Here is an 18845-nt window from a genome sequence, read left to right on the forward strand (position 1 = left end):
CTTCTCAATTCCTATATATCAGGGAAGAGACTGAATATGTAAATATCTGTATATGAGGAAACCAGAAACAACCTCAGACACATTCCCGATAAAGAAGGCAATATAGTTGAAAGGTATAAAAGACAGAAGAAGCTTTATTATTTGTCACATACAATTGTACAATGTTGTGAGTGTTGTGAAATTCAATCCCTGCATTTGACCCATCCTAAGTATTAGGAAAAGTGGACAGCTACAAACAGTGTCCGGGGAGCAACCTGGGGTTCAGTGTCTTGTTCAAGGACACTTTGACATGTGGTGATAATATGCAGTGGGGGAAATATCAGCTTCCATATTGAACACTTTTCTTTTGAAATTGGGAAAAACTATTAAGTGTAGCACATGCACATAGTAGCAAAAGTAGGTTTCAATTATACAAAATGCCCCCTCCACTGCTGGAGTCATAAATCTATAAAGCAACGCAGCAACACAATTTACTTTTTTTAATCACTTCCTGTGATTCCATCTATTCTTACTGTGGATTTATTTTAAACACAATCTTGAAGCTAAGAAGATGTACAGTGACTATTATTTGCAACAGGTTTTTGTTTTAAGTGCCAAATGTGTTGAATGTATTCCATTAGGGTAATTCAGATACACTTGATTGAATTGTCAGTCAATAAAGAGACTACCATCTGTGCTTAATTCTACACTTTTGGCTCCTTGTAGGTGTCTTTTGGGACTACCTTATGACCTCAGTAGAAGTAGAAGAACTCAACCAGTTGGCTCTAATCATCCTGCCACTTCACAGTTGGGGTTCTTAATCTCTCTGCTTTCACCTCTAACAATTTGTCTTGTTCTGATGTTGCAGGTTGCTCATCACACACACACACACAATCACCAGAGAAACAGAGCTTTCTTGTGTTTTCAATCTTCTAACTTACATGCTTTGCAGTGATGGTTAATTGTTTTCTCTCTTTTCATTGTGCTCATATGCCGAGCACCATCTCACAGTCAGATACTTGTGGATGGGCAAACAAACATGTCTCAGCTGGAAAACTAGCTGTGTGCACATATCCTATGAGCTTAATCATGTCTGTGAGGGTTAGCTGTGACTCACTAGTTATGTGCGAGAGTGAGAATGGCTTCAAGATTTCTGTTAAAGCCACGACAGCTGTGACCCTCATCATATATAGCTTCTCCCATACAGTATTTAGATCATGGAAGGCTAGCACATTATCAGACAGTCTCTCCTGGATGGCGCTCATAGTGTTGCACTCGGTTGTTCACACAAAACAGGTGCTGAACTATTGTGAACACAGATTGTTTGATTGTTTGGTCCTTTCACTCACAGCAGTGAGTTTTTAAAGCGACCATTCCTGAGACCATCAATTCTGCCCAGTGCAATCAAGCCTTTTTGGTAGTGCATTACTTCCTCAGTGCAATCATCCATCATTTTCATTTCCCCCTGCCTTCCCCCTGGGCCTCCTTTCAGCTGTCTGGAATGTTTTTCTAGCACTGATGGAGACAGGGCCTTTACGGTTTTCAATGTAATTGGTATTTGGCTGTTTGGGCCCATGGATGGGAATATTTGGGATAAATCATGACATTATTGCTGTTTTATGAACACTAATAGTATCAATGCACATATTACAGTCAGGGCATCTTCGGTCCATGTGTCTCAAAAGCTACAAATCATTATTGAATGGGGTGTTTTTATTGTCTTTGTTATGAGCATGTCGTTATTTATGACAGATGTTATTTCTATATGAGGAAAAAGCTTGAAATATGATCTGCGCTATTTCCTGATGAGTCCCCAAATCCCACAAATAAAGCACACTTCTTAAAATAAAATCCTCACCATTCATTCTTTCTATTTCTCTCTTTACTTAAACTTCTTTTTGAATTGCCACTGTTCACTCTCTTTATCAAGCTTTTGCTGACTTGAGTGATTTATTCACAGCTCAAATTCAGTCTCATGGTGAAATGTGAATAACGTTTGTGTCCCTGGGGCAGGAGGCTGGTCACACCTGAATACACTTCCCTCCATCTCTGCCAGCATTTCCATCCTTATTTTACATGAGCAGGACTAAAAATGACCTCAATGGATGCTCTACAAAGAATAAGTAGGGTCTGAATAATACAAACTTTATACCAATAATGTTCCAGAATTTCAGTCGTTTTAGTTTGCAGACATATCAAGAACTTTTTTCTTTAGTGTACTTTGTTACAAGATAAGTGTGTAGGTGGTGTTTGCCACAATGGTCCATTGAAGTACCTTGAAAATGCATTAGGCAGGGTATTTTAAGTAAAAATAATATACTTCACATAGCACTTATCAAACCAAACACTTAACAACCTAAATCACAAAACAAGGTTGTCATAGAGAAGTATCTAGTGTAGGTGCTGTAAATGTGCTACATACTGTGTATCCAAATTAAATCCTGGTGTCAAATCACAAAGTACAGCTGAGGCTGATGGGAATGGCATTAGTTTGCAGGAATTTGCACCAAAGTTATTACACTTCATCCTAAGGGGAACGTGAATGCCCGTACCAAATTTCATCGCAATCCCTCCAATAGTTGTTGAGATATTCCCCTCATGGTGGTGCTAGCGGAAAAGTCAAGGGATCACCAAAGACAGTAGGATTCATCCTCTGGGGACCATGAATAAATGCACACTATCTCAGCAATAGTTGTTAAGAGTCTGTCTGTGTTCAGTCTGGATCAAAGTGGTCAAACGATCAACCGTCTATAGACAATGCCATCCCTAGAGTCAAAATACTGGTTAACATGAGCCAGCCACATTAAGTCTGAATATTCAAACAGTTACTGTATGCATCACTGCCAGTTCCCCAGTGTTAACTCTAGACACAGAAAATATGAAATTAATTTAGCATACTTTTACTGAAAAAAATATAAGGAAATATTCCCCTCTAGGAAGGTTTTTATAAAGCCATTGCTGACCTGAAATAACTGCAGTAACATGTTGAAGGAGCTGATCACATTGACTTTGCCTTTGGCTTTTAGTGTGCTCCAAAGGAAACTCATCCTGATCCAAAGATAAAGCACTGGAGGGAAGTGTAAGAGAAGTTGTCTGTTCTTCTTTATCCCCAGAGAGCTTCTGTCAGACACCAGAATCAGCAGGTCAGCTTGGCTTCTTTGATAGACAGTCTGATGCAATCTTATCAAAATGGGAACACACATGGAACAAAGTCCAAATGTTTGTTTTTTAAAAACGATGAAACACTATGTATTTCTCTTAAACCTGCAGCTACAAGTTGGATGTTCAACAAAACACAGAACAAAGTACAAAGGGGAAATTAGGACAGCGAAGCAGTTTAGTGACACATAAACTACAGAGCCAGTTTTCAGAAGACACGTGACTGAGTGAAACTTATGATGATCCTCCAGCCTGTTACACAAAACAATTCCAGTCTAGATGTGCTCATCAAGAGCAGCAAATAGTTTTCTTTCAGCTTTTGGAGGATCTGATGACGTGTTTGGTCATTACAAATATTTAGGGGGATACATTTGAGATGATCCCACTGTTGCAATTAAGCTCTTGCTGCAGAGCTGTCATATTTTCACCAGGTAAAGCAGAGACTTTAGGAGTGTCAGCCAGGGTCTCATTTCACCTCCTGTTGGAGAGGAAAGAAAAATACAGTACTTTCAGTCCTCTCTCTTCTCATCAATGCAATGACTGGCCTGTCAGCAGGATACAAGACAAATCAATGTGTGCCTTTACATGACAACTCTTTGATGAGCTGAGGCTTTCTAAACCTCTCTCAGCTCTCTTAAGCATGGACCTGATGCAGACTGCTCTTAAAATAGCCAGCTTTTGAGTTAATTTAATTTTTTGAGCTGAAGCAACACAAACTTTTACTCAAGACATTTTTAAAAGGAGCTCATATTGTGGTGTGGACAACCCTGTGCACCCATTCACAGCCTCAGCTCTAATCTGTTATCGATCTATTCTTCCCAAGAATTTTCATCCTTCCTCCTTTATCATTGGCACCAAGCATCACTCCTTTGTAATCTATTTTTCGCATTCTACTGCACACTTACATCTCAAGATGTTTCCCAATGGATGAATTATATGCTATTTGACCCAGTCTGAAATGTATTCTCCCCAGTACAAATACAGTAGTAAATACCATTGATTGTTATAGGACAAATCATAGCACAGCCAATATGGAGCAACAGCAGTAGGCAGGAGGAATTCATGCTTGCTACTGGTTGTAGAGGAGATTCAGAGGCAAGCTGGAGGAAAGTGTGGGGCTTGAAAACAGGCAGGATTCAATTCATGCTTGAAGCAACTTATAATGTGCTTCCATATGCCCAACATCTTACTAAATAGACAGGTGAAGATCCAACATGTCCTTTATATTCAGGTATAACTTCACCTTGGCACATTCTGTCAGGGTTAAAATAAAGCCAGTCTCAAGGATGATACACCTAGAGACATAAACAAGTGCTGAAGTGTTTAGCAGCATCCATTGAGAGCAAGCACTTAGAAGTAAAGTCATTGGATGCAAAAACAAGTCAGGCAGCAAGCAAATGTTGATGCATGATTCAGGGTAGGCTAAAGGCAGGGAGGGACTTCAAAAAATGTGAGTAGATTGCAGAAAACAGACCATAGTCTCTTAGGAGATAACTACCACTAGTCAAAGTCAGATCTTGTGTTCTGGTCAGAAATAGGCCTGGAGTGTGTTACAGTGTGACCTAGAAAAGAAAAAGCTCCAATATACAGTTGGCAGCAGAGACAGATGCAGGTGCATGGATGGAAACCTAATGTCCACCCAGTGGCGACATGCTAGTTACCCTGAAATATTATTTGCATGCTAGTAAGCCTAATGTGATGTGGTAGATATGATCGTAAGCTTTGTTGCTTGCAAAGATGAGGTAGCTGATTATTTGGCTGTTGCTTGGCGGGTTAAGCAGCATGCTGCCGGTGATAGCAACAGGCTGGCTAGCTTGACATGATGTTAGCTGGTTGTAGTTGGTTAGCATGCTGTAAACTGGTGATATTGTGGACTAAAGTGAACATAATCTGCTAGGGTTGAGCTTATGCAGTGGTGGTGGTTGGACAACTGAGCGGGCCATGGCATTCAGATGAAGCTGCCTATCAAACCAGTTGGGCCCCTGTTGTTTAAACTGAGCAGATCCAATGTAGACATAAGGCTGGGTCATGCTGCTGAGTATCTACTCTTTGCTTGGATGAGAGTAGGAGTTCATTGCATTGTTGAGGCAGTATTATAGTTTATTATAGTATTTCCTTCCTTTCCTGCACACATTTTCTCTCTAAGCTTGTTTGCCTGTTGACAGTTCAACCTTTTAGCATATAATAGCTGTTTGATATTGAAATGATGTATTCATGTTGTGCCTGCGTGAGTGTGTGTTAACAAGACTGCAGCTATGCGGTCTCCAGGTCAAGCTGCAGAGTATCTGCTCTTTGCATAGTGAGATTAGGAGTTAAAGGCAGCTTAAAAGGCAAGTTAGGTCAGTGTATGGTGACACAGTGATGCTTTAAATTAAAACCACTAAAAAGTTAATATACTTGCTAATAATGTTTGCCTTTTTTCATTTCTTTGTGTGAGGTATTGCATATTGCAGAATTGCCACTGTAGTGATACTACTGCCAAGGGAAATATTGTGATCATGATTTACCCTGTGATTCACAGCTCTTCAATATAAAACTTTTGGCCACTAGACACAGATGGAAGTTATTTTGTGAGTACATGCAGTTCTAAAAAAAAGTCGGGATATTTTCTGCAACTACACCATTACAAATATCTCATTACACACTGCTGGCAAAACATAATGTCCTTGTCTCTGTGCATGCTGCAGTGTGTTAGATTGTCTATCTGCAGTGCTCATGAATGGAGGGGAGAAGCTAGCCCACATCAGCAATGAGTATATACAACTGCTCAGTGAAAGAGTATTCAACTCTTACACTGAGCAGCTGTATTCTTTAAGCATGAAATATCATGTAAATAGTATATGCAGCCATGTGCAAGTAGTCATATTTATCATAGAGGGTGAAGAGTGTGTTGATCCAGAGGAAAATACTGTACAGCCCTGAATTTATACCATATGTGCTATATATCACATACATGTGGGTGATAGGAGAGGCTTTGATCAATTACACTTGCATTTATTGGTTTCAAAAGGTTCAAACAATATTGATTTTTTCCAAATGTACAATCTTTTTTGTGCATCAAGTCAGATGAAGCCGCAGTCAACACCTGGGACAACACCTTTCATTTTAAACCTGAATTCATTAGAATGAATCTTTTTGTAATGAAGGTATTAGCATATCTTCTAGCTGAGACCTGTTTGGACCTTATATAAAGGCTTCCATTTGCTAATATGTTTTTATTTCATCTATAACACCCCTGGGACATCGTTTAGCTTGTGAAACATTCATGTTTCACACATCATATAAAATCTGATTTGGCTCGGTTGTCGAAACTGGAAGATAAAATGCCCTCAAATCTGAATATGTTTGGGTTAATGATTTTCTCCTGCTTGGAACAAATACACAAAAGGTTCTAAAATAGCTCTTGGCTGAGGTAAAGAGGAAATGTAATTATACTAGAAAGAAGGGACACCATTGTTTCCATAAGAAAAAAAAGCATAGGTGCTAAATATTTAGTTGGATCCCATGTAGAAGCACAATGTGCCAAAGCTTCGGAAAGCTCCTTCATATCAAAAGACATTTTCCATTTGCTTAATCAAATGTTTAGGATGCAGATTTCCAAAGTGCTTTTCAAACAGACATCACCTCAAGTGTGTATCACAAAGACATTGCCCTGATTCTGTTTTCTTTTCTCTCATCATTCAGTAACCTTTTGTGGAAGTGGAAGTTATTAGTGAAAAGGTAATTCAGTTTGTGTCCTGATTATTATTGGATTAGTGGGTTCTCTAATTCTCTCCAGGATTGGATAGAGAAAATAAAGATTAATCTCAAAGTAAAGGAAGGTAATTATTAACTGGCTGTGCGTTTGTCTGGTCTGGCGGAGGTAAGCATGCGTGCAGTGGAGGGGAGAGAGGGACTGCATCAACCTAATACTTGAACTTTGTTTCCTTCCACTTTAGAGCAACTGTTGGGCTACAGCTGAGCCTCATGGGAGATTCCCACTGATAAATAAACAGCCATCCTCTGCTCGACCGCTGCTCATTATGCACCCTCCATCTCTCCAACCCCCATCTTTGTGTTTACATGTGCAACAGCATATCCTGCTTTCTTGAGGCACGGGAGGATTAAGAGGATATGATTTTATACATTGCTAAGGCCATATGATTATCACATGCCAGAGATATCTCCCGCTTTAAAAACATCCTGGAATATAAGGACGTGAAGTGAGATGAAGCACAGCAGGAGAATTAAGACTAATGCCTAAAAGGGGTGTCTGACATAATTAGCTGAAGAGGTGGCATGTCTGTAAGGAAGCTGATAACAAAGACCTTGGTGTTGCCAAGGTCCACTAAGGCATTTAGTATGTGGAGTTGATCTGCAGCTTCTCCTAACGGATTTGTATTCTTCTGGAAAAGGGCAACAAGACAAAAATCATTTGGACCTCATAGTCAGCCTGTCGTCCGTGATTAAATTGAGTGGCCTTGACCAAGAACCATGATTTTCTTGTATTACAGGAAATGTTTTACCTACGACAGTACACAAGATAGGTTTTAATAGTTCCCTCTCGTGATCCACAATAATCAAACACCCGATTGATTGCTGCAGGTTGGGGGTGGAAGAAGAATGTTTGACAGGTTTGAGTGTGGGTGAAGACAAAGCACATATGCCTCCCACACACCAGTCCTTTTCTTGGAGCCCATATTTTCTTGTTCATTGCTCAAATCACATACAGCACATGTGCACGTTTCTGTGTCTGCAGGCTAAAATGGTACATTTTGAAAAATGTTACAATAGACAAAATGAAAGTGAAAACATTACAGCCTTAAACCCCTTACGTCTTTTCACCCCATAATACTCCCTACAATTTTGTCAGTACTGGACATTGGTGATATGATTTGCATGCACGCTCCGCCATCTACACTTCACTCTTTAGATGTTTTGGCCCCTCTCAGTCAGTTAGAAGAGACGTGCACTCCTCAGAATACATTTATAACAGCAATACCAGGAAAACAGGCCATTTACCTTGCCTCTCTTCTACAGTACAGAAGTGTCTCATTTTGGAGGTTCACACATAAGGCACCCATGCAAAAGAGAGCAAATTGCTCTCATCTGACCACCGTGTAAAAATAAAGTGTGAATGAATTAATGTGTTCTCCCTCATAATGTGCCCACATATCTTTTATCACACCAGTCTACCCAACCTCCACCCACTAAGATCATGGCTCCCTCTTAAATTTCACCGTTTCTCATGTTTCGATGTCTTATAATGATGAACCACTGAATACCACTGAAGGGTGGATGTCATAATCATGCAGGTGGGTGAAAATGCTGCTGAAACATGACCACGGGCCTCATTTAAAATGTTCTCCAATATCCTTTGATAGGTTATTCCTATGACTGAGAATATTAATTAGCAACAAGACCGATCTGTTGTGTAAAAATAGAAACGTAGAAAAGTATGTATGAATTACTTGAAGTGTACTTGCTTGGTAATGCTTAGGTTTGGCTGTATTATTATTACTTGGAGATATTCCTGTAACATCACACCTATTCACTGCTCTGTTTTGTCGGTGAATCTATTTTTTCAAAGCTCCTCGAATTGATTTACACCAAATAAGAGTTTGTTCGGATTTACTGCTCAGATCCCTTTTTTTATTGTTAGCATTATGATTTTCAATGAGGCCAACATCCGATTCACAGTCTAAAGTCTCTTTTTTTTACTGACCTACATGTGCTAAATAACAACAATGAAGACATAAAGCCACTGAAGCTCAAATGAAATGAAATGTTGAGCATGGAGTATCATGTCGCAATGTTCTTCAACAGCTGCTGGGTGTATTGTGTAAAATATTGTCTAACCTAATATACAATTTAAATGTCATCCAACCACTTCCTTTGTTCAAGTCTTGAGCTATTTTACTGTTGCAGCGACATTCACCAGCCATCTTTTTTTTGCAGGCCGTTAAACATAGTAACAAAATGTAGTTCTGCTTATACATTGAAGCAACATTCCTAATAATTACATTACCTCACTGTCGCTACACTGAACACCTTTATCACAGATGTCCTCAGTCTGAGCAAAGAGTCACATCAAAGTTCTGACATGAGAAATGTGATGCTGTCGCTGATAGTCTCAATATATCATACAGAACAATATGAAAGCAGCCTAAACCAGAATACAAAATTAGGATTTGGTGTCGAAATAGGTTTGAGTCACATAGTAGAGGAAAATAAATTGTTTTGAACCTGCAGTTCGGATTTACAGTAGCCTGGGTGGTGTTTTTCAGAGAACTGTGTGTACAGTAAGTTACCATAAAGCTGTTTTACTCAATGTGTTGCTACTCCATCCTGCATGCTGCCAACCTCCATGCACCTTTCCCCTCCCACACCTTTAATTTTGCTTCTGCCAGCAAATTCGCAGAGGTCCTTTCTCCAACACTAATTCGGCACCTCTGTTTAAAGCTGAGGAACTTGTTTTATTAGCACATACATGAGTATCCTTGATGCTGTTGCAAAAGCAATTAAAGACAAATAACCTTGCCTTTTTCCACTCTGAAGACAGAGTGTGGAAATAGAGGGCTGTTAAACTGCAACTGTTCTGCAATATTAAGAAAGGCTTTAATTTGAAATACGGGGCAGATATTAAGGAAGCAGGGGCAGCTTATTCCACCGACTGTTCATTTGTTGAGAGAAACACACACACACACACACACACACACACACACACACACACACACACACACACACACACACACACACACACACACACGTAATATTCTGTATACATGCTGAGGTGCTTCACTGGAATGGCTAAAATTAGGATCATGAATAACTATGCAATGAATCTAAATATACACAGGTATGCACAGTAATATATTATATACACTCAGATATGTACAGTACAGGATGTTTCACACCTTAGGGCTATTGTATGTTTTTGACAGGGATTATCACATTCAAGCCATTACATTTGAGTAAAAGCAATTTCCCTGCATTGAATCTTACATTATACAAAATACATTTATATAAATGATTCATAAGTTTCAGTAATGTGGTATTGCCATAAAACAGTATTGATAAAGGATGGACCTTTAAGTTCAGTTTGTAACACAATCCTCCTCTACTGCAGCATGTTGTCAATTTCAGTTTACAGGTGCAACTCATCAAGTGAAACACATTTACACCACAAGTGGTGATACTGAGATGTGAGATGAGTGTGAACCGCACCACAGAGGCCTTATGTACAACAATGACAACCAACAATACATTCCTGGGACATTTGCAACCTATGCATACAACTGATTAGCAATTATAAATAAACAACTTCCTCAGTGTAACCTTACAACAAGTAACCAGAAAGGAGGAAAAAACTCAGTACACAAAAATGACAAACAATAAACAAAAAGAGCTACTGTATTGCCGCCTCGGCAGGTGCAACGCTACATAAATAAAATAACCTGTGTACTGTACAGCAGAATAAAGCATGTATCTGGACAACAAAGTTTGTTACTGTACTCACCTGTGTGAATGTCATTTTGTCTTTGAGTAGAATGAGGCCCAGCAGTGACACCTATGACAGGGAATATTGTCACAAACATTTGAAAGGCTGTGCACACCTCACTGAAGGTCCTAAGCAGTAGGAGTCACAGCTAGAGAATCCACAATGTGTATTTTAGCATAAAGTATTTTAGCTGGACCCAGCATGCAGCTGTTCACCTGTGCATCATGTGTGTGTTTGATTTGGGTCACTTGGCATGCTCGCTGGGCGGTTCTTTCAATCAGGGATTAATTAAAGTAGATGCAACTCTTTAACCTATCTTTACCATAACCAATAATAATCTTTAATTGTATTGCATTGTAGTGCATTTAGTTAGTCATGTATTTTACTTCCTTGCACGGCAGCTGGATTCCCACAAAACCTTTCAAGTCGACTTCAGGGGGCGTTCTAGTTGACATTTCCTTTCCGAGTTCCCAGTTAAACTGGAACGCAGCACAAACCATCTGGAGTGTCAGTAGCGTTAGTATTTTACATGACTGTTACTGCAAGGTGTTTACTGTGAATACCAGGTACAAGGTGCACAGATGCAGATTCAGATTATTAATACAAAATATAAATGTAACAAATATTTTATGATGTAGGCCTACTTTTATGGATAAAGCTACCCGGCTGAATATAAAGGAGTAGAAATAGCCCCCCATTTACCAGCTGCAACATAAGTGTGATGTACTCATTCATTCATCAATGATTACAATCCAGTGATATAGCCTAAATTATTCTGAAATGGGCCATTCTGCATGAGTACTTTTGGTACTTTAAGTATATTTTGATGCTGTACTTTCCCTGTGGTATATTACTTCTTTTACTTAATTAAAATATTTGAGTTCTTCCATAACTGCCTGTGAATCTAGGCATTTTTGTTTTGAAACTAGCATTTCACTGTAGACCACATTTCCGGTCTACTGCTAGCTAGTTCATGTATTACGGTAGAGAGAATCCAAATGTGCGCTTTGGTGTGAGCGCAGGTTATTACGGTAATATCCAGCTCCTGTGGATTGTTTGCTGCTCCGGGGTTTGTGAAAGCACGGAGCCCTGTGATGAGCCTGCACACTATCTAAACTGCTTCCTTACTGTATCAACGGCTAACGTTACTCTCTGAAGCAAAATCTGGAGACCACTCCGCTTCCCGCTGTAAGTTACACACTTATCTGTGCTTTTAATATCTTTCCTATTGTCACACGAACTACAATTTTACTTTAACATGCTTAAAGCTATGTTTTTGTTCTGTCAATTATGTGAATTTTTGGTAACGTTAAAAGCGTCGTTAAGCGTGGTGTCAAATAAGCCGGGTTTTTTTTTTTTACCTTCGTATCAACATCATGTAACGTGACGGAAACCGCTTATCTATTAACTGTTTTTTTTGTTTTTGTTATCGTTTAGCAGCACAACTGAGCTGCTAGACCCCATTCTGTTAGTTAGTTATTAGCAGCCAAATAACGTTACATAAATAACGTTAACTACTAACGTTACCCCGATTGTTCAAAATGACAGACCTGAGCTTTGTCATTTTTAATTATTTCATTAATGCATTCTAGTTTCTATGTTTAATAGAAAATAGATTAACACGTTGAATACGTTTTTAAAAGGAGGTGGCAGACTGCTTAAAAGGTGAAAGTGGATTAACCGATGTAGAAGGGCAGTGAGAGCCAAAATGTCTGCGCATTTCAGTGATAGAAATTGCCCAATTGGAACAGTACTTACAATTATTTCATGAAAAAAAGCCATATACAGCTGTGTTTATTACAAGGAAGTGGGAGACATAGCCTACACAGTAGTGTGCTGTAATGTTTATATACAAATGAAAAGAGTTTGCGTCAGTGTACACAGTTCAAATACTTTCCTCCTGAAATTGTAATTGAGATTAAGTGCATGATCAAATAAGACTGACTGCATAGGCAATGAACTGCTCGTCTTTCTTGGGAGACATAGATCATTCAGTGTAAAAGTTAGCTTAACACCTAACTGTTCAGGTTTGTGTTTGGTGTGTCAAGACATGTCTTTAGTGCAGTTCAACAATGCTGCAGCACTGTCATGTCGTCAGTGTTGTGAACGAGCTATATCTTTCTGTTGAGCAGTCTGCAGGGAAAGTCTCAGTCCTATTCCCTATGATGATTCTTCATTGGATGACTGAAATATAAGTTTAATTTATTTTCAAACCTCCAACTATTGCATTTGTTAAGTGTTTTAGAATGAAGGACAAATAATGAACAGTTGTATTTTTCCTTCAAAATGACACAGCTGCTTAATGCCCACCTTTGTAATGCGTCAGGCATTTAAACACACAACAAAATCTAACCCAAGATGCTGGCTTGACGCAAACAGAAGCCCATAACATGCGGGATGTGACATGGTGGCTATTATATTCCTTTTACCTCAAAATAAAAAAAAAAACATGATGTTTGACAGATGAGTGATATTATCCGACATGAAGTCTTTTAACTTGCTTATTTGGTTTGTCTTTTTCGTGAATCAAGCCTAAAGTCTTATTAATTCCCCTGACAGCAGTCGCACTGTTTTTCTCTAATCGCCTTGTGATCAAGAATCAACATGTTGGCTCTGTGGGCGGGCAGGGGATTCTAATTGGCTGAGGAAATAGGAAAGATGAAACAGGGCTTCCTTCTCTGTTCTTTGTGCCCACTGTGACAAAGTTCAGCTTTGTGAAAAATGAATAAAATTAATGTGGAGTGGGCAGCAGTGGAAGTCTGCTGAATGTTACTTACTGTGTCTGTGCTGATGTAGCCATCAGCAATCATCTGCCTGAGGTAAGGGTTCAACAGCATCTCTGTTCTTTATTTCTTTTTTTAGATTTTATTTATGACATTTTTTCCTTTTTACAACACAAAACAAACAGACTTGACGGAATAAAACAAAAACCAGTTCACAGAAAAAGTGCACATATGCACATATCTGTAAAATTACTGAAATGTCCACAAGTAGATTGAGAGTCAGAAATATAGTCCATAGAGCCAAGACCAAGTGAGGTGGAGGGCAGCCCAAGACGAAGGCTGGAAAACTAAAAATCCTGGCAGATTAAAACATAATGCAGTGAAAATTAAATATACAGTACAGTACAATACAGTCTAATACAATTAGTTCCCAGGTTGACACCTTTCTCTTCTAATATGTTCAATAAAGGCCCACCAGATTTTAAGAAATTTAGGTTTGGCATTGGAGAGAGTATATTCTTATTATCTATATTCCGAATTTCTTTAAGGTTTAGGCAAGTCATTTAGCCATTTTTCATGTCATTTAGCCATTTTTAAAGCAAGGAGGAGAAACTGATTTCCACTCTCTCGGGATGACTCTTTTTGCTATGACCATACCAAACATGAGGGCTTGTTGTAATGCGGGGGGAAGTGTCAAAGAGTAGAGGGAGCAACCCGATGTGACAAAGAGACTGTCAGGGATTAGCTGCCTGCTGTATACAATATGTTAAACTCTTGAGCATGGGGCAAAACCAGAAAAGATGACCTAGGTAGCAGGTAGCAGAGCCAGAAAGAAATATTCTGTTCAGTTTATCTTTTTAACAAAAGCAAACAAGCAATTAGATATTGTCACTGTCAACATTGTGACACTCTACTTACTGAATGCAGTAGTGGCTCTGGTAAATTGGTCAGATCTGGCCTGATGATGACCTTTTTAGACTTTTTTTCTTTTTCCATGAGTGATTGTTGTGACTGCACGATATTGTCCCCTCAGCCAACCTTTAAATGCTTTTCTTTTGTTGCAAGTTTTTCTCACTAATGGCTCTCAGCACGGCTCTCTGTGTCACCTAGAGGTGGTACAAATTAGGTGCGTTCGAAACCATTCCCCGTCACGGAAATATTGCACTATATATTGTGTTTACCTTTTTGTAGTGGTGTTTGAATTCTCAGCAGTTAATTTCATTCACTATATAGTCCATTATGAAATACCTATCGTGTTTTCCCGGAGGAGAAGAAGAAGCAGAAGAACTTGTTTGGTCATTCCCCATATAGTTCACTATTTTCTTTTGAATAAACACTGTAGGGAATAGTGAGTGAGTGAGTGATGACACGATCAAATAGCAACCAGCTTAGAGGCACGCACGCTTTATAAATGCAGAAAACACGTAGGCAGTGTGGAAGCACTGTCAAAAAACAGCAATATTTAATGATTCCGATCCTAGGTACTTGTCTGCTCCATGCTCAAGCACTGGCAGCGAGACTGTTTAGCGCTGCATCTCATGTCATCGATGAGAAGAGTGGTACACCTTTCCTGGTTCCGGTTCCCAGACCGTAGTCGGGAAGCGGCAGTATTGACAACAGATGAAGCCACCGTGTCTTGAGAAGCTCGTTGTTTTATTGTTCACTGTTAACTCACTTTACACTTTCTTAGCTATCTCTTTTTCCTCTCGCTTTTCCCTCACACAGCAGCACTGGTACGCTAAGGGCCTTTTTACAGTCACCGCAGCCGACCTACCGCACGCCAATGTGACGCTCCAGGATTTAAAGTGTGCGACCAGAGTTCGTGCACCACTCTATTTTTTTCAGCGACGCACGACAAAGCGGAAACAGGAAGCATGGACGAGTTTGAGGGTAACCGGATGCCAGGACTCTCAGAGTGACTGCAAGTCTCTCCTGTAAACTTACTGGGTTAAGATGAGTTCTTTTATGGTGAATGAAAGGCTTGATTCGACGAAGTAGGTCATCGAATCAAATCGAAACATTGACGTCAATGCTGCTGCCAGTTCTGCCGTTGTTTACCTTTTTCTTCTTCTAGTCCGTAGAAATGGCAAAGTCGGTAGCCTTTCCTCAGTTGCGACACCTCTGTTCAGGAGAAGACTGCAACTAGTGTCGCGACCACCATAAGCGAGTATAAATAGTTACGGCGCTCCCATGACGTCACACTGGCGCGAGGCAGGTCGGCTGCGGAGAGTTTAAGTTACACTCACTCCAACAGCGTTACCGCTCGCTCTGCTTGCATGACACTGACATCATCAGTTTCAGTCAACGCACCTGCCATTCTCACTCTCACTACGCTACTCTCGTAAGGAGGAACCAACTTTCATGTGAGAAAGCAGAGAAGCTACTTTTCATAAAGAAGAACCTGCCACTTTTCCTGAAGAAGTAGGCTAAGTAGTCTTGTGTCTAGGACGATTATTCATTTGTTTTGGGTCCATCCACTTTTTTGCACTCTTTTCAATGCACTTTTTGTTGTATTGTCAAGTTTTGAATGATTTAAAAAAAAAAGTGATGTGATGACAAGACAAAAGAGACCAGAAACCAGAGTAGCAACATAAATTGCAAATAAAACATCCTTATGTTTTTTTTAACAAAGGTAGCCAACTTATAAGCATTAAAATGAAACACGTGTCGTGTCCCAGTGCACTCCACCAGACCAAAGAGTTAACCTGGTCTCAATGGAGCTGGGCTGTAAAATTATCCTTGGAGAGTTTAGTATTATATGGAGATTGTTTTGTGTCTCTCTGTATTTTTTGTGTAGAAGCACTGAGGGAAGCAGCATCACCGAATACAGCCCTGGGCAGTCCCACAGGTCCTTCACACACTCTTGGCATGCTGCATGCTGGGTAGCCAAAGCAGATGGTGACCCCTTTCTTGTTTTAACCCCTCAGTGATTAATTAATGCTTCTGTTCACAAAACAGTCCACTAATTACACAAGAACTGTGTACTGTAAGTATTAGAATTAAAATAGTCATTTTTAGTTTATAAATGTAGATGTACATCTGCAGGCCATTACGTGTGTGAGGGTAGTATTTATACTGACTTAGGCAGACAGATCAGATACAGTAGCACAAAGTGATTTCTCTCTAAACATTGACTGTTTTTTTTATTACCATATTTATGATACTCAGAGAAAACGGGAAGTTTTTTTTTTAATGTATTCTGAAAAAAGCAACAAACATGATTTACTTCAGCAAAATGGTGGTTAGCTATATTTAGTTTCATCTTTCTGCACAGACTTCTGGTCTGTCTCTAGGGACTAATGTGTACCAGCAATATATTTCTGCCAATAAGCATGGCTTTCTCCCTGGCATCTTTGCTTTTAATTTCCTACTGCTTGGTGTGACAGTGGGTTTGCCACAGGCTTTAATAATGAGACTACAGCAGATGTGCCCCTGTTTATTTCCAGTGGACATGATTAGAGAAGCTAAGACCATATGTTGCTTTTCAGACTTTGCCATTTTATGGCGGTGATAGGCTACCCAACTCATTGATTACATCCAGGGAAAACAGAAAAGCAATTCCGTTGTTGAGTGGTGTCAAAACACTGTGGACAATTTTACGTATTTGGCAAGCCATATACCTCAGATGTTTCCAGCTGTCTGCATAAAATAAAAAACTTATTTTGGATTTATTATCTTTGATAATCTCTTTACTTTATATTGTAAGTGGTACAACATGGTGCTATATTCTGTTTGACTTGCTTGCATCTTCTTTTGTTTGCTAAAAGAATGTCTGTGGCATTTATGGGAATACTTTGGTCTTTGTAACTTGCTAAAGACATTTTAAATAAAAAAGAAGACACCTTTTTTACGTTAAAACATATGCTATAATTTACAATTGACAGGTATTTATAGGACCTTTTAGAGGACATTTGGAAGAGTGGAGCAGTGGCAGCAGCAGCATCATCTTCTTCAACTGGGTTAGGGGCAAAGGACGAATTCCACATCTAATAGTATCTGTATTCAGTAAGTAAAAGTTTTGTTTTTGGTTCACTTCACTGAGGACTATACCAGGCTGTGCTGGTCAGCTATCCAGAGAGCTATGCTATTGAGACTGGTTGTTTGGAGTCTGTATGTATGTATTCATGCACACAGTGGAGCATTGTGGTTGTTTGGGCTGCTTGTGTGTGCATGCGCTTTGAGTTTTTTTAATATGGTTTTTACATTTCCCCCTTGGCAGTTGGACAAAGTCACCTCTCAGTTCTCTTCAGCAGCACTCATACATCACGTCTAACATTGTTTAACACTTGCATAGTATGTCTGGTTCGCTGACCTCCTGGCAACCTTTTATTGGAAGGACTCAACTGTTACAGTAGAAATATTTCAGCTGCTAAATGTCAAGAGTTGAGACGGCAGCTTTATCCATCCATAGGTTCAACTTATCTCCTCAGAGCAGGTTGCTTAATCCTTATCCTACAGATGTCTTTTCATTCACTCACTGATTCCAGCAGCAGTTCATCACTTAACTGACAATTACTAGTGTACTGTCTGCATTATTGATCACTTAATGTGCCGGGTTCATCTAGAGGTTTCTTGAACTTGAAGCTTTAGTGTGTAACTTTTTTATATGAATGAACATCCCTTACATTCAAGCCATTGCCAAGTGAGTTGATACAAAGCTAATTAAGACTATCAGCTTCACAAAACTCTCTCTGTATTTATCAGTATGGCTATGTTTAGAAAATCCATCATGTTTTTTTAATCCTCCGTGACCTCCTTGGCTACAAGCAACTGCGTGGAGCAGGTGTGGGGGTGGCGCGCGATTATGGAAGGCTTGTGTCATGTGGAATCGCTGACAGTGTTGTTGTCGTTACTTAGAATTCCTCATGGGGGAGACAGAAATTACGCACTATAGCTTTAAGTATTTCTTCTGTAATTGTAATAGAAAACTACGTATTTGGGTAATGGTTTACAGTATATTTTGAAAACATTGATTATTTAAGTAATGTAGAGCTGCAACTAATTATTTTCAATGAAATTATTATTATTATTTTTTTCGAATAATCGTTTGGTCTAGTTAAAGTTAGAAAATAGTGAAAAATGTCTTACGCCATTTTTCCAGAGCTGAAATTGACATATTCACATTGCGTCTTTTGGCAGTCCAACAGTCCAAAACCCAAATATAATAAATCTGCCATTCAAAGCCCTATTCGCACGGGACTAGTATTACATGGAGACCTCTAGTAATTTGTAATAATAACAGAGCTCGTCTGTGATTTTAATCCCGTGCGAATCATGTCTGTAATTTGTCTAGTAGAAATTCCACCAAAAAGTTACCTACCGTATTTCTTCAAACACTGAGGTTGTGTGATAATATTAGTCCCGTGTGAATCAGCATCTCTGTGATTTGGGGTCTAATTGGCTGCGTTGTCAATTATAAATGAAAGTTTTGACAGAGCCTTGGCATCATATCCGGGGGATAATATTTGTTAATTTGAGTAAAATACAGACTTCAGTTATCCCGT

At 39.3% G+C, this 18845-nt stretch overlaps 1 protein-coding gene across 2 annotated transcripts in view; it reads left to right on the forward strand.

Moving 5' to 3' along the window:
- Positions 1–11658: 11658 nt before the first annotated feature.
- Positions 11659–18845, forward strand: part of tp53i11b (tumor protein p53 inducible protein 11b) — a 43937-nt gene continuing 36750 nt past the window's right edge. The window contains exon 1 of one of the 2 annotated variants that reach the window (XM_031282510.2): positions 11659–11806. The gene's annotated coding sequence lies outside the window, so the exon portion shown is untranslated. Of the gene's footprint in view, positions 11807–17233; positions 17347–18845 lie in introns of those variants that run through there. The other variant, XM_036002732.1, reaches the window with a different exon arrangement.

Source organism: Sander lucioperca, chromosome 7 (assembly GCF_008315115.2).
Source record: "Sander lucioperca isolate FBNREF2018 chromosome 7, SLUC_FBN_1.2, whole genome shotgun sequence".
Classification (NCBI taxonomy): Eukaryota; Metazoa; Chordata; class Actinopteri; order Perciformes; family Percidae; genus Sander; species Sander lucioperca.